The 23,227-nt window shown below is 43.8% G+C and overlaps 1 protein-coding gene across 4 annotated transcripts in view; it reads left to right on the plus strand.

The window, feature by feature from the left end:
* LOC124782465 (protein-tyrosine sulfotransferase-like) overlaps positions 1–23,227 on the plus strand; it is an 878,071-nt gene that overhangs the window by 628,675 nt on the left and 226,169 nt on the right. The window contains exon 5 of one of the 4 annotated variants that reach the window (XM_047253943.1): positions 17,303–17,359. The exons of the other annotated variants lie outside the window; for them this stretch is intronic. The gene's annotated coding sequence lies outside the window, so the exon portion shown is untranslated. The remainder of the gene's footprint in view (positions 1–17,302; positions 17,360–23,227) is intronic. 4 annotated transcript variants of the gene reach the window in all.

Below are 23,227 nucleotides of genomic sequence, written 5' to 3' on the forward strand. Positions count from 1 at the left end.
GTTATACATACATATATAGTATTTACAGATGATAAATGACACAGCCAACAACTGTCAAAAAAACATAGCGCATGAATTTGTACGCTAGTTATAACTGGAATTGTTTGACTACAGTGATAATACCTAAATTCTCATTAAATGCTGAAACTCACGACCCGTCCCCACAGCTTCAATTCCGCCATTACCTCGTTCCTACCTTCCAAACTTCACAGAAGCTCTTCTGCGAACCTTGCAGAACTAATACTCCCGGAAGAAAGAATATTGCGGAGACATGGCTTAGTACAGCCTGGGGCTGTGAAGTTTGAAAGGTAGGAGACGAGATAGTGGCAGAATTGAAGCTGAGGGGACGTAGGCAAACGACCCGAGTTCGAGTCTCGGTGCGGCACACAGTTTTAATCTACCAGGAAGTTTCATAGCAGCGCACACTCCGCTGCAGAGTGAAGATCTCATTCATTATATGCTGTCAAACAGTATTAAATAAAGAACAGTACTAATTGTAAGAACTTGCTGAATAGAGTCATCACCGGCCGGTGTGGCCGTGCGGTTCTAGGCGCTTCAGTCTGGAACCGCGTGACCGCTACGGTCGCAGGTTCGAATCCTGCCTTGGGCATGGATGTGCGTGACCATAGATGTTAAGTCCCATAGTACTCAGAGCCATTTGAACCATTTTGTCTTACTTGGCAATAATATGCCTACATATTTAATGGATTTATCGTGAGAATAGCGGCAATTTCGGCGAACAGCATTACCATATTCTGGTTGTCTCGTTTTGTAACATCACTGCCCTTTATCCAATCCCTTTGTTTTTTTATATCTCTCGACCGATATGTGAAGAAGGTCGACGCTGAGAAGTGAGATTTTTCCTGAGGCCACTCTTCACCTGACCATCAAAGTGGTTCACATGGCTCTGAGCACTATGGGACTTAACGTCTGAGGTCATCACTCCCCTAGAACTTAGAACCTAACAAACCTAAGGACATCACACACATCCATGCCCGAGGCAGAATTCGAACCTGCGACCGTAGCAGTCGCGCGGTTCCGGACTGAAGCGCCTAGGACCGCTCGGCCACCGCGGCCGGCACATGACCATCAGTTTTACATCTATGGATTACAGTAGATAAGTAGTCAACTCTTATTTTCACGACAAGTACCGGATAGTGAAATAGTGAAATGCGTGACTTAGTGAAACACACACACACACACACACACTTTTGTGAAACTGACCGCTGTAAGCAGCATCATTATATTGTGCTTTACTTGCCCTCCAACTAAACACTCTTTGCTCATTTCAGTTTATAGAAAAAGTGTTTGATGTAAATAAGATGCGAAAAAGGAGCCTATGATGATGAGACTGGTAATAATCATCGTTGTTTGCCCATGATAACTTTACAGTCTTGAACATGACCATATTTTACATTTACATTGATGAAATAACATGACAGACATAATGAATATACACGAAAAGTAGCATATTAAACATTGTTTAATAAATACTTTCTTCTACAAATTTATAATACTCAACATACGTACCAGAAAAATAGTAGTATGGAAACTTCTGAATGAGTGTATACTACTTATGATTAATAAGTGTTTCAGTTAGTTCCTATAGGATATGAACGGAGTTGCTTTATATTAATGTGTCGAATTCTTACAGAATTAGCCTTCCAGCAGGAAATCGGCTGTGATCTGTAGCTCTTTTGGTGTTCGCTATCGTATGATTACCAGCCCTGCTTGGTTTGTGTATTGAAATGACGGATGTCTGTATTCGTTATAATGCTTTGTACATTGCCTTAAGAACATAAAACTTGTACACAATTAATAAATTCTACTCCGAAATAGTCCTTACAGAATTGAATTTCACTTATACTAGTAGTTATTCCAGCAGCACTGCTTCTTCCTTTTTCTTCTTTTTTTCCTCGATTAAATCAGATGACTCTGAGCACTATGGGAATTAACTTCTGAGGTCATCAGTCCCCTAGAACGTAGAACTATTTAAACCTAACTAACCTAAGGACAGCACACACATCCATGCCCGAGGCAGGATTCGAACCTGCGACCGTAGCAGTCGCGCGGTACCAGTCTGTAGTGCCTAGAACCGTTTCCTCGATTACGCTTAATTAGTAAAACCTAGTGTATATAAGACATAAGATTTTTTTTCTTGCCACCTACACGGACAATGAAGTGCTCACTTCTCCACGAACACGCTGTTACCAAGAGCAAGGCTCAGTAGTTGAGCTTCCCTGTCGTCAGATGTTCTATGATTCGATATTCGGCCAAGTGCCACTGCCGTTCGGTCTCTTCTCTTCGCTGACTGCCAGTTTGTGGAACACAGCAGCAGCCGCAACGGGTGCCAGCCTTGTTGCGCCTCTCGGCCTAATGGCCGCTTTCCTGGGCCCGACCGCAATTAACCGCAAATGTCCCCTTGACATTCCGTGGGTCGCCTTTCAGAGTATGGCAAATCGCTTTCTGGCTGCCTGAAAGTGCGTTCATGGCTCCCACAATCCTCGTACCTCAAGGAGAATCGCTGTTCCCAATGAATATTATTTTCGTACATCTACTTTTTTGCCTCTCTATCAAATAAATAAGAAAGTATTCTCCGACGGAGTTAGTGCAATGTAAAATAACGAAAGAAAAACCTTATGAGTTTCTGTCTTACAACAGGGAAGCAGTAATTAGCTTTAGAAAAGTGTGTGGGATTGAATATTGTAATGTGTTGAAGGACGGCCATCTTCCGAGAGTGGTACTACACCTTCCATACGATGGCATCCACTGCGTAGGGCCACTCACCGTTACGCATGTAACGCTGAAGGTAAATTGGAAGTTAATGGGTCTTTATCGTCGACGGCAAATGAGTGATTACAAAAAAATGATTCAAATGGCTCTGAGCACTATGGAACTTAACTTCTGAGGTCATTAGTCCCCTAGAACTTAGAACTACTTAAACCTAACTAACCTGAGGACATCACACACATCCATGCTCGAGGCAGGATTCGAACCTGCGACGGTAGCGGTCGCGCGGTTCCAGACTGTAGCGCCTAGAACTGCTCGGCCACCCCAGCCGGGGAGTTACTACAGCTGTAAAAGGGTCCTCTGAAGCATTTCAAGTCTGTCACTACCTTCGCGACTTACCTATAGCGTCTATATCATCTTTTTTCCCGTTTTTGTATTTGTATTCTTCCATTTCGCTATTCCAATGAAAAACGGAGACTACATGTATCAGATGTGTGAATAAGTGATGTACGAGGAGCGTTCAGTAAGTAATACAACACATTTTTTTTTTCTGAAAGCGGTTTGGTTTTCTTCAGGATTCCAGTACACCGTGTTGTTCTTCTCTCTTTTGACTAGAAAACCCAATTTTTCAACAGAATCTCCGTTCAGTGCGACAGCCTTACGCGACCTTACTCGGACTGCCAGTGTGCCCGCATGGTACCATTGTACTGGCCGACGTCGGAGCCAACACCTTGCTGCATCAGTAACCTCCCCATCATCCACGTACTGCTTCCCGCAGAGGGCGTTCTTAAATGGGGGGGGGGGGGGGGGGTCGAAAGGAGCGAGATGCGGGCTATAGTGTGGGCGAACAAGAACTTTCCAATGAAGTTTTGTTAGCTCCACTTGGGTGCACAGGCTTCTGTGAGGCGTTGCGTTGCCACGGAGATAACTGATTCTGAATGAGAGTGTCCGCACGTTTCAAAATTGCAGAATTCGCAACCGTAGTGGCCAGCCGACACGCGGGAGATAGGACAGGTCTCCGGAGACGTACTGCAAGCGCCTGTGCTTATCCACGATGGTCTAGCTTTCCGCCAAAAGAAACTCAGTGAGAACTCTCTGATTGGGATCCACCTCCGTTACAGATGCCATTTTGGAGGCTACGTAAAGCCATCTGTCGGAACTTCATGAAATTATAGGGGCTGAAGCGGAAATATTGCACGATCTCCCACACCAAATTCCGCGTTTTTTTCAGCCGAAATTGGCCAAGAGAAAAAAAAGTGTTCCGTTACTTGCTGAAGGCACCTCGTATGTGTGACTGCATTCAATGACCAAGACCTGGAATTTTTGGTATCATAATTAGAATAAAACAATATTGATTTCGAGCGGTATGTCATACGAGGGTGAGTCAAATGAAAACCTTAAATATTTTTAAAATATTATTTACTGTGCAGAAGTGGTACAAAGCTGTATCACTTTTCAACATAATCTCCACCACGCTCAATGCAAGTCCTCCAGCGCTTACAAAGTGCATAAATTCCTTTGGAAAAAAATGCTTTTGGTAGTCCGCGCAACCACTCATGCACCACGTGGGGTACCTCTTTATCAGAACTGAAGTTCTTTCCTCCCATTGCGTCTTTGAGTGGTCCAAACATATGGAAATCACTTAGGGCAAGGTCTAGTGAGTATGGTGGATGAGGAAGACACTCAAAATGTAGGTCAGTGACTGTTGCAACTTTTGCACGGGCATTGATGGGCCTTGCATTGTCATGTTGCAAAAGGACACCTGCAAGGTGAAAGGGGATCCATGATAAGATTCGCTGTTAACATTGCTGTTCTCGGTTAAAGTGAAGAATTACAAGACCTGTTGAATGGAATGAACAGTCTAATGAGTATAGAATATGGACTGAGAGTAAGTCGGAAAAAAACGAAGGTAATGAGATGCAGCAGTACGGATTATTGGCTCTGAGCTCTATGAGACTTAACATCTGAGGTCATCAGCCCCCTAGAACTTAAAACTACTTAAACCTAACCAACCTAAGGACATCACACACATCTATGCCCGAGGCAGGATTCGAACCTGTGACCGTAGAGGTCGCGGGGTTCCGGACTGAGCGCCTAGAACCGCTCGGCCACACTGGCCGGCAGCAGTACGGAGAACAGCTAGAAACTTACCATAAAAATTGGTGATCACGAAGTGGACGAAGTTAAGGAATTCTGCTACTTTGGAAACAAAATAACACATGACGGTCAGGTCAGCAGAACATAAAAAGTAGACTAGCTCACGCAAAGGGACCATTCCTGGCCAAACTGCGTCTGGTAGTACCAAATGTAGCCCTCAATTTCTGGAAGAAATTTCCGAGGATGTACGTTTTGAGCACAGCATTGTACGGTAGGAAAGGAACAGAATCGAAGCGTCTGTGTGGTGCTACAGAAGAATGTCGAAAATCAGATGGGCTGATAAGGTGTGAGGACGTTCTTCGCATAGTAGTCGAAGAAAAGGAGATATGGAAAAGGAGATACGCAAAGCATTGACAAGAGGAAGGAACTGGATTTTATGATCTGTATTGTGACATAAGAGAATAAAATCTGTGGTACTGAAGGGGGCTGTAGAAGGTAGAAAATGCTGGGGAAGCAGCGATTGGAATACAGCCAACAAATAATTGAGGAAGCAGCATGCAAATGCTACTGTGAAATGACGAGGTTGGTGCAAAAGAATAATACGTGACAGGCCGCATCAATGCAGTCAGAAGACAGATAACTTAAAAAAATTGTAGCATGTAGTAGTGAGGACGGGAGTAACAACAGGGGGCATGCACAACTAAGTAGAAGTTTTAGTAAACACCATTCGGATAACTGGACCTATTTTGAAGCTTATTGCCAGGAAGTTGGCCATGGACAGAACTGTAGAAAAGATGAAATGCGTTCGAATGTAGTATTTGCGAACACGTCTTTGGCTTAAACCAGTCATTTTAACTGTCTGGTATAGACATGCCGATTGTATTTTGTCACTGCCTAAATGTTAGTTACAATTCTCATCAGTTGGTGCTCTTTTTCGTTGGCGTATTTTGCTTTTGATACTTAGTGTTCTTTGAAACTTTTTATAATGTTTGTAAAACGAACAGGTTACGTTTCAGAGTACATTCGCTCCGCTGTTGTGACAGTTTGGCGACATTCACCACAAACTGAAATCCTAATCTCATTTTCGACTATCGTATACGTTGTGAAAAAGCTTCACGAACAAGTTGCCTCTTAGCCAAAACAGCAGAGAGCGGGCTGATGGGCTTCAAGTGTAGAGGTAAGCACACGAAGAGTTCCTGACTCATGTGTTTGCTCACATTTGGTACAGTACGGCAAACATAAGACTGTATGGGGACCTTTTCCCTGGATGGCACGGGCGTAGTTTTCGGCGCTGTTATAACGGTGCCCACACGTTATCTATCACCACGCATATTATGCCACTGAATTCGTCTGCGAAGGTTCTTTCCAGTGTCACAGAAAAAGTATAAGGGTTCCATTTTTAAAAAAGAAAACGTTGATGTCGTAATTCGACAGCTAAAAACGTTAAAAATTATTCGCTTACACTACAAAATTCACCACATTTTCCGCTATAACTTAGCGGAAACTGCGCAATTCTTTATGAATATATTTTGATTGGTCCGCGTCACTCTGTATGACTTGCATTTTGAGTGGGCGGGGGGGGAAGAAAAAAAAATTCGCGGAGGAGTTTGAGTTCGGAATGACACATCTAAAATAAATGCAAAACGATCGATATCGATGTCGAATGTGTAGGTGTAGGCGTCCTTATGGTGGTGGTTGACATCAACGGAACTCTGTCTGCAGTTCGTCCCACCCCATGGCGTTGCTGGTACAGCAACCGTGGGTAGTATACTGAGGTGACAAAGGTCATCGGATAGCGATATGCACATATACAGATGGCGGTGGTATCGTGTACACCCGGTGTAAAAGGGCAGTGCTTTGGCGGAGTTGTCATTTGTACTCAGGTGATTCATGTGAAAAGGTTTCGGCTGTGATTATAGCCGCATAACGGGAATTAACAGACTTTGGACCCAGAATGGTAGACACATTGGACATTCCATTTCGGAAATCTGTTAGGTAATTCTATATTTAGAGGTCCACAGTGTCAAGAGGGTGCCGGGAATACCACTCAGCCATTACCTCTCGCCACGGCCAGCGCATTGGCCGACGGTCTTCACTTAACGACCGAGAGCAGCGGCGTTTGTGTAGTGGTGTCAGTGCTCAGACACACAGGCAACACTGCGTGGAACTACCCGAGAAACCAGTGTGGGACGTACGACGAACACTTCCGATTGGACAGTGCGGCGAAATTTGGCGTTAATGAAGTAGAAAACGACCGACGCGAGTGCCTCTACTAACAGCACCACATCGCCTGCAGTGCATCTCTCGGGGTCGTGACCACAACTGTGAGACCCTAGACTATTGAAAAACCGTAGCCTGATCAGATGAATCCCGATTTCTGTTGGTAAAAGGTAGTGGCAAGGTTCGAGTGTTTTACAGATCCCGCGAAACCATGGATCCAGGCTGTCAACTAGGCACTGTGCAAGCTGGCGGTGGTGGCTACATAATGGTTTGGGCTGTGTTTACATGGAATGGACGGTGTCTTCTGGTCCAACTGAATCGATCATTGAATGGGAATGGTTGTGTTTGGCTGCTTGGAGACCATTTGCCGCCATTCATTGATTTAATATTCCCGAACAACTACGGAATTTTTATGGATGCCACCGGGCCACAATTGCTAGAGTTGGGTTTGAAGAACATTCTGAACAGTGCGAGCGAATGATTGACCACTCACATTGGCCGACATGAATTCCATTGAACATTTACGGGACATAATCGAGAGCGCAGTTCGTACCCAAAATCCTGCACCAACAACACTTTTGCAGTTGTGGTCGACTATAGAGGCGGCATGGTTTAATGATTCAGCAGGAGACTTCCATCGACTTGTTAAGTCCATGCCACGTCTAGGTGCTACACTACGCCGGGCAGAAGGAGAGTCGACACGATGTTAGGAGGTATCCCGTAGTGTCACGTAGTGTATTTCGAAAGAAAGACAGTCTGGTTGCAGGGGAAACAACACTTTTATTAACGCTTTTTGCCCTTCTGGGACATCATCAAAATTTTTTAATATGCCACAGAATTTATGATGAATATTAAAATTTCCTGATGATGTCTCAGAGTGGCGAAACTCGTCAGTAAAAGTGTTGTTTCCCCTGCAACCAAGTTTATAGAACTTTGTAGAATCACCAAAAACGCACAAAAAATCAATTTTCTGTAGTGTTGTATTCTGAGAAAATGGAGTAAAAAAATAATGAAACTTACAACGCCAGGCAGTTTACTGTTTAATGTTAAAACAAGACGGAAGGGTCGGAGAGATTTCATTCAACGTAAATATTGTCCTTTGAAAGTAGCACTTACGGGGGAAATTTCTTCTGTAGAGAGATTGTATAAGACTGTTAATTTATTTCATTGACACTTAATTTCAGCACGAGGTAGGCCCCGAACGTAAGAAAAAGGCCATAGCTGAGTCGGGATACTTGTTACGCTAGGAGGGTTTGTCAAGTTCCATTGCGGACAGAAGGTTCGCTTTTAGCTGCGATTGCTTTTTGAGCTATTTTAATGAGATGGATTCGGGTAACGTGGAGACTGGCATGCGTTCCTAGAATAACAGAAGAGCTGCCTTGTTTCCGCACCACTGCGTGCAGAAATAAAAGCTGCCCGGTCTTTGTCGTTTCTGTTAGCGTAGTGTCTCCCAGACGTAAGGTTCTTGACTGTTCCCTTGTCTTGTCTTTTCTAACGGATGCAGTATTAAAAGGCAAGCTGCACATTTCCCAGAACCATGAGTGGCTGTTTTCAGAATGACAGCCATTTACGCCATGAACAACGTTTTTTTACTGAAAGACATTGTTTTTTAAACCCTCACATTAACACGCTGATCACGGAAGCACGTCGTGAAGACGGCGGAACATTTCGAAAGTAGATTTGCTCGGACTGTCGTATAACCCGTTGTTATTAAACTCTTAACTACCATCGGAGAGGAGTAGCAGATTGTACGGTACTTCTGCGTATATACATGGCAGTGTGGTAAGGTGGCTAAAAATAATACTGCTAACATATTTAACGTATATTGTAGAGTGCAACTCGAATCTGCTTGCGGAATTAGATTGATACTTGCGTAGCATATTCCACGTAGCAGGAAACGAAGACTGTACGTTATTTCAATTAATAATAAGTCGAATTAATTTCCATTACGAGTGAGTGAAAGTGATTCCAAATGAAGTAACAAAAACTGTTTGGAGAAAAATTTCCTTTAGATGACAGTTTCGGAACTTCATGGTTGTTGGGGGTTGCTTTGCAGTTGTTTGAGTTATTGTTTTTTCATTGAACCAAGTGAAGAAGTGCGAACTCAACTTTTAGAACGTTCAAAAGTGACTGCTAACGACATTTATAGGATTTGGTTACTTGTCAAATGTAATTATCTGTCATAGTTGTTGAACTCCGGCAACAGCTAAGTATCCTTGCACCAGTATTATTCTAACACACATTACTCCGTAACATCGGACCTGAACATATCCTGCTCTGAAGCATATTCTGTCTAAAGTTAAGACCATAGTCTTTTGACAGTACGTGGCAGTGGTTGTATCTGTCTGCTGAAATAACTGTAAAGACCTAACGTTGGATCCTAACAAAAACGCCAGGAAGCAATCAAGTCTTCATATCCTAATCTACATAAGTCTGCGAGCGCTGCAATAAACGTATTGTATTGCACTGTAAGCAAACAGATTTTATGCCTCAGTGGAGATTCACTGACTGGACAGTTGTGGTCTTGCTTGAAAACAGGCAACGATTATGACACGCCCCACAAACTCGTCCCGGGTAATAATACCAATTTCGGCTCGTGCGCAAACACAATCTCCGGGCGACACAGCCCTTCCCATGTGAAAGAGAGCAAGCGGCTTCATAGAACATTCTTTTCTTTTTGATTATGTCGCCACAGGTATGCAGTTGTGGTCGGGATTGTTAAGGCACAAAAACGTTCCGTTGAACTTCCTGACAGGCAGCTTCCCCTCCCTAATATCTTATTTCCCTCTCTAATATCTTATTCCCCTCTCAGCACTGGAACGAAGTTTTGATTGGTATCAAATATTGGTACCATCTGCTTCTATCTCTAGATCAGCTACAGTCCTCAGTATTTACACTCTAGTCCATAATTTGAGGGATCCGCTAGAACCACGTAGCAGCATGAGGAACGGCCGTGATATTACCACTAAGAGATGCGTTGGGAAAATTGTAACATGTATCAGTATTGAATGGATTCGTGGTGTACTGGGGTATGAATCATCCGCTGTAACACTTTCAGTATCCGGTGTAGTCACTGTCGACAAACTGCACGTCAACAGAAATGTGATTGCCTGCATAGCACTACGTGATACACAGTGACTCCGCATACTGTGTGTCAGACCGTCCAGCATAATTATCTTATGGTAACACACCTATTGTACATAAGCCGTACTCGATGGCGATTTAATGGTTGTTAGCCCTTTGCCTATATTGTCCATATGTGTTCACTCTAATTGATCGACGTATGGTTTCGTCACGTTACAGGTACTTGTTCAATAGTTCACCCCTATGGAACCGCCACATTTTCCATCAGGTGGAAGCCAGATTCATACACACTACGAAAATTCGGACATAAATCTGCAGCAGGTACAATACTTTCGGAAATCACATCCAGTGACATAACATATGCCATTCTAGAAAAGAACCGGGATATCGCTGTATCGCTTGCTTTGAACGATATTGGTAATACAGTGCCTGGAAAGAAAAGTGAAGTATCCAGAAGGGGAGGAAGAAACGAAACTTGACGGGTTGAGAGCGTATGTGATATGATTTCAGTTATTACAAGATCGAGTCAAATTTGCGAAGGACTTAGTAATATGAACCCACTTAGCAACAAGATGTTTCATCCCATCTGGCCTGAATGCATGCACTGATTCGGTTGGGAAAGGTGTCATAATTAACCACTGTATCCTCTCCCGAGGCAAGCTGGCCCACAGTTGTCTTAACTAGTCCGTGATATCCTGGATACTGACACTAGGACGGAGTTCACATCTGTGCTGGTCCGACAGCTGTTCTGTCTGGAACAGGTATGGGTATCTTATTGACCGTGGGAGTACCTCAGCATCACACACATAGATCATAGAGAAACTTTCCATGTGTGGACGAGCATTGTCGTGTTGAAAAATAGCGTCATGACAGGTAGAACATGAGGGTGCAGAATGTCCGTGCTGTCAAAGTTCCCTCAATCACTACCAACCCTGACTGGAAGTCGTACCTGATGACTCCCCACACCATGACTCAAAGAGCCACACTGCTGTGGGTCTCAAAAACGTTGGAAGAATGGGACCTCCCCCAGGTTGCTGTCATAGTCGCCGACGATGGCCGTCCTGGAAAGTTCACCAGCAGTTCCTGCTTCTCGGTCTCAGCACCACTCCAAAGGGAGTCGTTTGTGTTCTAATGTTGCTGACAGCCTACCCATTGGACAGTAATGTCCTAGTTTCCTATGAGTGACGTGGGATGACGCAGTATGTTGGAAGGACTCCATTCTGCAGATATGATGGGGCACAATACAACGATCCTCAGTTGGGTTGGTGATACGCAGCTGGCCGTGGTGACCGTGCGGTTCTAGGCGCTCCAGTCCGGAGCCGCGCTGCTGCTACGGTCGCAGGTTCGAATCCTGCCTCGGGCATGGATGTGTGTGATGTCCTTAGGTTAGTTAGGTTTAAGTAGTTCTAAGTTCTAGGGGACTGATGACCACAGCAGTTGAGTCCCATAGTGCTCAGAGCCATTTGAACCATTTTGGTGATACGCGTTCGACCTGAACCCCTGATTCCCGCCCTCGGGCGGGTTTACAGGTTGGGCTCCGCCTTGCGTCTTTTCGCCGTGATTTTCAGCTTCCTTCTTTGTCCTGTCTCACGTTCCCTCCCCAACACAGCCCCCCCCCCCCCCCTTGGTTAGTTCTTAGGCCCCCGATTCCGATGGATCTCCGCTGAGAACCGAAAGATTCCGTTCCCCCGATGGTGTTCAGTTGTTTCTTCCGCCGAATTTTATGGGAGTTTCGGGATGCTGTTGTTTTTTACACCATTGGCTCTAAATCTGCTGATCTTGTGGGATATGCCTTCACGTCATCTGTTGGCATGGAAGATCATCTCCTGCCAACTGCATGTGGGGTGTTTACTGCGGAATTGATGGCAATTTCCCAGGCCCTTACCTTAACCATATTAAGCAGTCCCAACTCAACCGCGTTTTGTTATGTACGGACTCAGTGAGTAGCCTTCAGGCTATTGACTGGTGTTTTTCCCACCATACCCTGGTCTCGGCCATCCATGATCGTCTCGCTGATCTTCACCACGCTGCTTGTTCCATTGATTTCCTTTGGGTCCCTGGGCATGTGGGTATCCCAAGTAATGACCTTGCTGATCGTTTGGCTGGGGGAGCAATTACTTATCCCCCCTTCCCTGTAACCCCTCCTGCGGCGGATTTACGGCTTCATATGAAATCGTACTTCGCACAATCATGGGCCAACTTTAGGGAGGCTACCTCCCTGTCTAGAAGCTTCGTGCGATTAAGGTGACACCTGCCTCGTGGCGCTCTTCCTTCCGTGTCTCCCGACAGGACTTGACCACCCTGTGTCGTCTCCGCATCTGCCATACCCCGCTGACTCATGGTTTTGTTTTGCGTAATGAGCCACCCCTACTTTTTGGTTGTGGGGCCTTCCGGTTAGTAGCCCACATTTTGGCGGAATGCCCCATTCTTTTGGCTCTGCGTACTAAACACGGACTTCCCCGCACTTTACCTTTAATATTGGCAGACGATTCCCGGATGGTGAAACTGGTTCTCAGTTTCCTCCGTGAAAGTCGTTTTTATTTTCAGTTCTAAGGTGTTTAATCTCCCTCTGGAGTAGGGGAAGGGCGGTGAGGGTTGGGGTGTCTCCCACTTTACGCTGTGTTTGAAGAGTCCTGACTCCCCTCCCTGGCCAAGATCCTCTTTTGTCTCCCTTTTACTCGGTTTTTATCGCCTTTTAGATTTGGTTAGTCTCCTTTTAAAATACGCACTTTTACATCCTAGTGGTTGAATGCTTTTAAATAGCAAGTGGTCTTGCCTGTACTGCATCAGAGGTGGGCCATTTCCTGCCTCTAGCATAGCCTTGGGGTTGCCCACTTGCCGACTTCCCTCCTTTTGTTTTCACCATTGACAACACGTTGCACTTTCACGTTTGTTAGCCTTTTACCTTTTATCGTTATGACTCTTCTGAGATCTAAATCCGTCCGAATGGACCACCTTTGAAACAAGTGACCGATGAGGGTGCTGTTTGGTCCCTTCAACCCCCAATCAACCAACCAACCATCGACCGGAACCTTTACAACGAGTGTGCATGCCCTCACGTTACTGTGCAGTCCAACAATGGGATACTGTGACATGCAAATGCACTACAAATCTGGATACTGCTCGGTTCGACCATCAGGACAAAAGGAGACGCACAATGAGGCCTCTTTCAAACAGTGTCAGGTGCTGATAACGCTGTCTTACGCAAGAACCGATACCTCCGTGTCCTTATCATCGATCACTCAATATATGACGCTGGTCATCCTCCTTATGTATCCTACCGAGTATGGTAACATCACTAAACAGAAACAACGCTAATGCACTCTGTTCGCCGTTCCACCTGTCACAGAGAGTTACAAATCTAATCATTTACACAACAGGCGATGGTGTGTGTGTGTGAACGGAGTTGAATTGACATACGACCACGTGTGCTGGGTGCCTGTCTCAGGGGCACTGTACAGCACTAGATGGCGAGATGGAGTGTGAGCAAGCTGTGACAGCCCCACTCATCCACCTTACGACAGGTAACAGCAGTGGTACTCGCAGAAGGTAACTGCGATGTGGTCAAGAGTGGGCACCACTTCACAGACGAAGACTGCACTGTAGTTCCTTCTCTAGATTGTCGCACAATGACAAAATGGTAGATATCGAAATAGATGACAGAGGGATAGAAAGACAATTAAAATCGCTCAAAAGAGGAAAGGCCGCTGGATCCTGATGGGATGCCAGTCAGATTTTACACATAGTACGCGAAGGAACTTGCCCCCCTTCTTGCAGCGGTGTACCGTAGGTCTCTAGAAGAGCGTAGCGTTCCAAAACATTGGAAATGGGCTCAGGTCATCCCCGTTTTCAAGAAGGGACGTCGAACAAATGTGCAGAACTATAGACCTATATGTCTAACGTCGATCAGTTGTAGCATTTTGGAACGCGTATTATGTTGGAGTATAATGATTTTTCTGGAGACTAGAAATCTACTCTGTAGGAATCAGAATGGGTTTCGAAAAAGAGGATCGTGTGAAACCCAGCTCTCGCTATTCGTCCACGAGACTCAGAGGGCCATAGACACGGGTTCCCAGATAGATGCCGTGTTTCTTGACTTCGGGAAGGCGTTTGATACAGTTCCCCAGAGTCGTTTAATGAACAAAATAAGAGCATATGGACTATCAGACCAATTGTGTGAGTGAATTGAAGAGTTCCTAGATAACAGAACGCAGTATGTCATTCTCAATGGAGAGAAGTGTTCCGAAGTAAGAGTGATTTAAGGTGTGCCGCAGGGGAGTGTCGGAGGACCGTTGTTATTCACAGTATTCACAATATTCAGTAGCTCGGTATGGGCTTTTGTCGAAGTTTGTTGAGGCTTTTTGCGGATGATGCTGTAGTATATCGAGAGGTTGTAACAATGGAAAATTGTACTGAAATGCAGGAGAATCTGCAACGTATTTACGCATGGTGCAGGGAATGGCAATTGAATCTCAATGTAGACAAGTGAAATGTCCTGGGAATACATAGAAAGAAAGGGCCTTTATCATTTAGCTACAATATAGCAGGTCAGCAACTGGAAGCAGTTAATTCCATAAATTATCTGGGAATAGGCATTAGGAGTGATTTAAAATGGAACGACGTTATAAAATTAATCGTCGGTAAAGCAGATGCCAGACTGAGATTCATTGGAAGAATCCTAAGGAAATTCAATCCGATAACAAAGGAAGTAGGTTACAGTACACTTGTTCGCCCACTGCTTGAATACTGCTCAGCAGTATGGAATACGTACCAGATAGGGTTGATAGAAGAGATAGAGAAGATCCAACAGAGGGCAGTGCGCTTCGTTACAGGATTATTTAGTAATCGCGAAAGCGTTACGGAGATGATAGATAAACTCCAGTGGAAGACTCTGCAAGAGAGACGCTCAGTAGCTCGGTACGGGCTTTTGTTGAAGTTTCGAGAACATACCTTTACCGAGGAGTCAAGCAGTATATTGCTCCCTCCTATGTATATCTTGCGAAGAGATCATGAGGATACAGTCAGGGAGATTAGAGCCCACACAGAGGTATACCGACAATCTTTCTTTCCACGAACAATACGAGACTGGAATAGAAGGGAGAACCGATAGAGGTACTCAAAGTACTGTCCGCCACACACCGTCAGGTGGCTTGCGGAGTATGGATGTAGATGTCGATGTACTATGCACCAACTACCCATGTAGACCGAATAGCAACTCTGGACAGCTGCCAGAGGATCAGCTATAGCATCATGGCTTCTGCATATGAGCTCGTTGCTCGTTGTCCCATTGCACAGAGAATGAGTAGGATGCTGATTGCAGGAGCGCTGCATGAAGTGGATGGGGGGATGTCACAGTGGTCCTGTTCTACTATTAAGGATTTTCAATGGTTTATTATTTATAGTATTTTTAGTACCCAAAATGGGAAAAAGTTCATAACATGCTTTAACATTATGAATTGTTTGTATTTTGCAAAGCTCTATATGCAAGATGTATCATCATCGTGTTTTATCAGCATCAATATGTGCTGGTGCCTCATCGCACGTTTGGCACATTCCTTAAATAATGTCCTTGGGTGAAATTTTAGCCTAATTGGGTGGCTACTTAACTAAACAGTTTGCATTTCAAATAGATTTGAGCTGATTAGAACGGTATTTCATACAGAACTGTGGCGGTTTTGCAGTTGTTCGTAAACAGCTCCTTTGCGGACCGACATTTACTAGAACGTTTTTTCTTCACGGTGACGTTATATTACCACAGTTTTCGGTGTCAGTTATGATGTATCCTTTATTATCCGAGCACACTACCTATATAATCGACGACTCTGGCTGTTAATATTACATCATGCCAGAGACATGCCCAAAAGCTCCGGTAGACCATGTTGAAGTGTCTTCCGAATGACACCAGGCTCAAACCTCATACTACCTGCTGTTCGTTCGTAGTAACTAGTCACCCTATCCTCTTATTAAGAAACAACGAATTAAGCCTAGAAAACATAAAGGAGTATCTTAAGAAAATTCTTCCCTGTATATTTGAGAGTGAGCAACGAGTTTTAAAATAATCATTGTTTCGCTGGCGGCACTTGTCACATCGCTATCCCAGGTGTGCGTTTTTACTTACCACCAGGTGGAGTGTAGCTGGTCAAGCCACAAAGCCGGGACCCTACTGTTCCTATTGTCGCCCGCGGTGGGCATCCGCTGAGTCACCTGGTGGCATTGTCTAGGGAAATGCATTTTCAAGATTAAGAGCTTACACAACAATCTCTCAAAGCCAGCATTGCACAATCTAATGTGAGGTGTAGGATCAAGTTGTTGCAGTGTTGTCTGAAATAAGGCAGGTGCTGCGGTGCTTGGATACCTTCCGGCTCTTAAGGAGTTTGTAATCCTGGCGCTAGGCCGTAGAACATGGGAGGCCTTCGATATATGTTCCTCTCCCTTATAGTGTCTTCACCTCAGCCACGAAATGACACTACGGGTGACATTTAGCTCATCTTGTATAGATAGTAATATGTCTAATCTGCCAGTGTTGTGGATACGCGTAATGTCATTCAAATGTTTTAGAAAAACATTGTGAATCACCTCCAAGAAAACGATGTATTGACACATAGTCAACACGACTGGCTCCTTGTTCACACGCAGTAACGAATGCTATCGATAGGGGATGTCAAATTACAGTGTTCAAAAAAATTAGGGGAACACGTGAATCAGAGTCCGGTATACTAAACATAGGCGTTACTTGTGTTGTTATTGTATGGTTTGAGATCTTCTCTTTCAACGTTGGCAACATTTAAAATCATTCGCCATGTATTGCCTGTGACCCCCTCCCCTCCCGCCGCCGGCCGTTGTGGCCGTGCGGAAGGCGCTTCAGTCCGGAACAGCGCTGCTGCTACGGTCGCAGGTTCGAATCCTGCCTCGGGCATGGATGTGTGATGTCCTTTGGTTAGTTAGGTTTAAGTACTTCTAAGTCTAGGGACTGATGACCTTAGATGTTAAGTCCCCGCAACGAGGTGAGTACTGGTGTCCCAGTGTTTCCTATTTAGGTACACAGATGGCAGTTGCCATTTGTGGACGTCGTAATCAACTAGAGCACATGAAATGCGACATCTTAATGCAGTGCAAGTAGTAAGGGGTGTCTTTTTGATCCACAAAGGATCTTTTGGTCTTGTTGTTGCAGGTGCCAATACATCGCCATGTGCCATCCATAAATTGCGGACACGCTAAAGGGAGACAGGTCAGTATAAGCAAGGCAAGTTGGACAAGGTGACCGACACATTACAACGCACATGAAGGTTGATGTATATCCATCTCTGCGTTGCTGTCTCGTACAGATTGAGCAAGACGATCTCAGAAAGACCACTTCAGCCGCTGCGTCCCATCTGACTGTAATGAACAGATGACAGACGTGTCCAGTTATCCTCTCACGCAAGGTGATGGCCGTGTTCGTGTGCGGAGACCCTTGGTGAGCTGTTCCTGCCAAATGTTTTCCAGAAAATCGACAGATTCGGCCAAAGCTCTGTGATGTTCGGAGGCTTCATTGTCGACAGCCATACGGATCTTGTCGTTGTCTGTGGTCACTTTACGGCCAGGCAGTACATCGAACGGACTCTGTTGGACCATATGGTGGCTGCTGCACACGTTGGTACTGAATTCCTTCTAATGCCAGGGCCCATGTATCTTGCGAAGCCTGGACACTGAAGTAATGGAATGGCCGGCCGTGAGCGCCGACCTAAACGCCATCGTGCATACGTGGGACATGCTTCTCAGAAGTGTTCGTGGCCGCCCTGTTCCACCACAGACTCCCCAAGAACTCTCCTGGGAACGGATAACGCAGGCTGACCTCCGTAGACTTATACGGAGCATGCCAAGTAGTGTCAGGCTGTGATAAACACTCATGGAGGGCATACACATTATTGAAGCTCTCAAAGTCCAGTCCAGGTTGGCGAGATGGATGTTTGTTTCCACTTTTTTTCAGTTCTATGTAGGTAAGCGATTGATGATACAATGATGTTTTGTTGTGTATTTAACTTGGGAAAGATTAAGGTATAATTTGGCAACATACCCAGTCATCAATTATTACTCTGTGGAGTGACAGTGTATTTTCATATTTTCTAGATTTCCTCACAAGTGGGTTCGTATCAAATTGCGTGCTTATGGAGTATCGTAGCAGCTGTGATTTACCGTCAAAAAGATCGCAGTTTGTACTAATTGCAGAGAGTCATCGTGTAAAACAGAAGTCATTTCTGGCGTTCCCCAAGGAAGTGTTACAGGCTGTTTGTAATCTAAATCAGTGATTTAAGAGATAATTTGAACAGGCATTTTATATTGTTTCAGATTATGCTGTTATTTACCATCTAGTTATCTTATTAGAAGATCAAAACCAATTACGAAATGATTTAGGTAAAATATCTGTATCTTGCGAAAACTGGCAATTTGACTTTAAACAATGAAAAGTACGAGGTCATCCGCATGAATACTGAAAGGAATCCGTTAACTTTCGGATAAACGATAAATCACACAAATATAAAGGCTGTGAATTCAAGTAAATACTAAGGGATTACAATCAAGAATAATTTAACCATTTCAGACCCTGGCTACAATTTTGTGCATAAACTTTTACTGTATCTTAGCTGCTATAGAAGCATTTGTTCCCAATGGAAATCTAAGGTACACATTTGTGAATGTTCAACCTTTTCATCATGCGTAAATGCTGCCAGCTGTTGGACATCAGTATGAAAATATCAGCAAGTCAATGTAGCAGTGCGCAGCATCTCGTGACCTCCAGAGTACACGGAAGTGGATGGTTCGCTCTATTCCACTGTGTAATTGAATATTGTTATTGTGTTATTGTTGAATGATCATTTTACTATTTATTACAATAGAAAATATTTCGTAATTATTTTCATCCATAAGATGAAGCCAAGTGTACAAAGTATGTTTTACATAAGGGTACATATTTTTATATGAATCTTGTATCTGAAGTCATTAAAAAATTATATAAGAGCATCATCAGATAAAGAAAAAGTTTTAGAAAAAATTAAGGTCTGAAAGGTTAAATTGGGACGACCACATAGATAATGTTGTGAGGGAAGTGAGCTAAAAACTGTGTTTTATTGGCAGAACACTTAGTAGATTTAAGAAATCGGCTATTTTTAAAGTGAAAGCCTGCACTAAGCTATTCCATCCTCTTCCGGGATGTTGCTGTGCAGTACGGGATCCTTATCAGATAGGGTTGACGGAGGACACCGAAAAACTCCAAAGAAGGACAGATCGTTCTTTTACTATTGGGGAACAGATGAGAGAGTGGACGATTATGATACGCGAGTTGAGGTGGAAATCATTAAAACAAAGGTGTTTTTCGTTGCGGCGAGATCTTTTGAAGAAATTTCATCTGCGTAGCTGAGATGAAGTGATTAATTGAACTACCCCTCAATATGCTTTTCCCCATATTCCTTTTGTTTATGTCTCATTTTGCATCATAGTCTTTCTATTAAATTCTGAATAATGTTAAAATTGTGAACAACATTGCAACCATAAAGTGTTTTTTATTTACGCTGCCCGTACGATAAATGTCTGTCACCTCTTCCACATAAAATGTGGACCTCCGAACTATGAAATAAAGTCCTCCAAAAATCAAAATATAGCAAAGATTCCATTGCAAATTATAAACGGTGCAGACCGTTAACCTACTCTCATATGATTGCGTTCTATAAAAATTTGCATTCTAGTAACTTAAAATTATTTATTTTTGGACATTAATCGTCAAACAACAAGCTCCTAGACAGTGAAGAAAGAAATCAACAAACCTAAATTTCCCAGGAAGACAGAAAGCATTGCAAAAACAGACGGAAGGAAAAATATCCTAAAAACAAAAACGAAACGGACTCTAAATGGCGAAAAGATATTCAAGGAAATGAAATGAAAGAGCAGACATTTCGAAAGGAAAAACTGAAACGAAAAATAATATAGCATTTCTTAATCATTCTTGCTATTTGTACGTATATACTACATAGAAAAAAGTTTTATGAATGTTAAAATAAGTGGTCAGCGCGGCTGACTGCCATGTGAGGGCTCAGGTTCGATTCCCGGTCGGTTTCATAGTTTCATCGTCACCGACGCCAAGTCGGCGAAGTGACGTCAAACAAAAAGACTTGCACTAGGCGGCCAAACAACCACAGGTGGGGTGTCTCAGCCAATAACGCCGTACGAGCGCTTCATTTCATTTCCTTCGAATACGAAAATATTGTGTTGACGCTCACCCCTTAGGGAGAATTGAGCATTGCCATAAATTGAGAGAAATGAGTGCTCGCACGGAAAGATTTAAGCGTTCGTTATTCCCGTGCACTGTTCCAGAGTGGAATGGTACACCCACAACCAGAAAGTGATTCGACGAACACTATGCAAAGCACTTAAGTGTGAATTACGGAGTAAGGATGTAGTTGTAGATGTAAGGGCAGACATCTAGTCTCTAGAGAAATACAGCTACTGTTGAAAAGTTACAACTGATTATTTGTTTCAGGCAGAGTTGCCGTTTAATTTAAGAAATTAGTGATGTCTGCCGTTCCAACCTATATTTAGAATTGCAAAGAGTAAAACACATTTTCTGCTTAGTTAATGCCTAATGAACCAATTTCCAATAAGCTCTCCCCCCTCTCCCTTCCACTGCCGTCTTTCATTTTGTAATGTTGAGGCATGTCAACGATGTTAACGCGTTATGCTTTGACTGAACTGAAAAGATGCTTCAGTTTTTGTAAATGAGAAGATGGCCTATGAGATTGGAAACCAGTAATGGCTCACATTAAACTGCAACTGTGACTGATATAACTTGTTATATTAATTCGGTTATGCTCGCTCTGCCGTACTGCTTGTCTAGAAACTCTAATAGCGCCTACCAACAGCATCCAACATGCAGGTGAAATTCCAGAACTCTCGATCTCTGTCCACACGGACTACACGGAGCAGTCTAGAACTAGACTGCTATGTGTATTACATGTTGCTGCTACATTCAAGCCCTCATTTTGAAAGCTCTTTTATATCTGCAAATGCAAGGCAGAACTCCAGCAAAATACGTCTCGCTACTGCTTCCTAGGTCTTATTTCTCGTATTTTTACAACAGATAAACTTTTTATGAAGTTAGAGAATGTAATAGCCCTGTGTGAGTAATGTGTTTATTGGCCCCCTCGTAGCGCAGAGAACAATTGCAAACGCTGTACGTTGGAGCGTTCCGTAATTGCTGTTGCATTAATCGAGAGGGGGGAGCCGAGAGCTGAGGCTAACTGCGCGATCCGTCTTCGCAAATTGACGTATTGAGTTGCTCGGGAATTCCGGCAGGGCCACAAATCAGGGAAGAGTCCGTAACCGAACCTGCAGTGGGTTTAAAGCGGGCTGGCGATCTCTCTGGAAATTGTATTCTGATGTTGGGCACGCGCGTCAGTGGAAAAATAATGGTAGCACTTCCATTAATTGTAAAAATTGCGGTTTGATCCTCAATTGCTGGTCAAACTAACAGCTAGAAAAAGTATTTTTGTTTTTGTTGTTATTTGACAATTAACAGGGCCACGTTGACCAGTATGTGTGCTGTAATCTGTGATTTCCATTATTACAAGAGGCGTTCAATAATAATATATCAAGGCAGGTTGGTTTTATTCAGGGTTCCTAAACAGCATAATATTCCCCACTCTTTTGGCTACAAAGCGCTAGTTTTCAACGTAATCTCCGTTCATTGCGACGGCCTTACTCCAACTTACTGGGAGGGCCTGTATTCTCGCTTGATACCTCTCCAATGGTCGACGTCGGAGCCATAGTTTTGCTCCATCAGTAACTCCCCATATCCACGTACCGCTTCCTGCGGAGTGAACCAAACATATGGGAGTCGGAAGGAGCGAGATCCGGGCTGTACGTGGATGATGAAGAAGAATGCAGTGTTTCAGCGGCTGTGACAGTGTTCGACAAAGAAAATGTGACGATCAGCATCGTAACGCGCAAGCCATTCCGCACGGATGGTTCTTTATTGGCCTTTAAGCCGTCGGCACACGGACCGTGCTGTCGATCGTTAACGATGAGCGTGCCAAGTTCAACGTGCTGCTGAACGCTCAGGAACGATGTGACTTGTGCACACGGTACGTGAGTCTAAACGTGGTACCCGATCGCAACGCACTCCAGCGGCAGTTGACGGATGTTTCTAGTTCGTAAATCACACTATTTACTCAACGGGCGCGCGTAAAATTCCCACCTTAGCTCTATTACAACGCACATTTCTTCCATCGTCCACGAAAAGGAAAGTACCATGTCCAATCAATAAGCACACAGGCTTATAAAAGTTCCATTACAAACAGTGCGGTACAAATTTGGAATACTCCTCCGCATAAGATAAACATTATTTCGTCATTCCCACATTTTAGTAAAACCCCAAGGTCAGTCTTACTTGATCACTGTGCCTACCCAGTAGCAGAAACTTTGCAACATGTGCATTACGAAGCGTAAAAGAAAAAGGAGCAAAATATCTTATACAAATAGCGCAAGCTGTCCTGTAGATTAAGCCAATCGAACAGTCACCCCTCAAAAAAGGTGAACTTATATTTACATAACATCAAATATTGTAGTATATATTTATATTAAACTAATAATAAAGTATCAGAACCTAATAAAAAAGCGAATGTTGGTGTCAGTGCCAAGACGCGAACCACCGCCCCAACAAATTATTCATTAGTGAACAGTGACGCTACTCATTACGCTAAACCAACAACTCACCCTTTGTATCTAATCATATTATATTACCGTTGCTGGAAACCTTAATTGTAGAAGTGTTACTAATTGAAATTTAATTATAACAAATTGTACCACGAACAATGCGTTTTGGGTGGATCTTCAGTGTGTGGCTGCCTTCAGATAGCCTACTCTCATAATACGCAAGTTACAATAATTCGTTTGCCACGTATATGATGTTTCTCATTATTTTATTGCAACGAATCATACAGTTAATAATGGATTTTCGAGTGATTCTCAATTTGCTGGTGCTCAGAAACGGCATCTATACATTTAAGCTTGAAATGAATGCCAATATGGCGCCTTACAACTCTGTACTGAAGGGAGACGGCGTGCA

This window comes from Schistocerca piceifrons, chromosome 1 (genome assembly GCF_021461385.2).
Source record: "Schistocerca piceifrons isolate TAMUIC-IGC-003096 chromosome 1, iqSchPice1.1, whole genome shotgun sequence".
NCBI lineage: Eukaryota > Metazoa > Arthropoda > Insecta > Orthoptera > Acrididae > Schistocerca > Schistocerca piceifrons.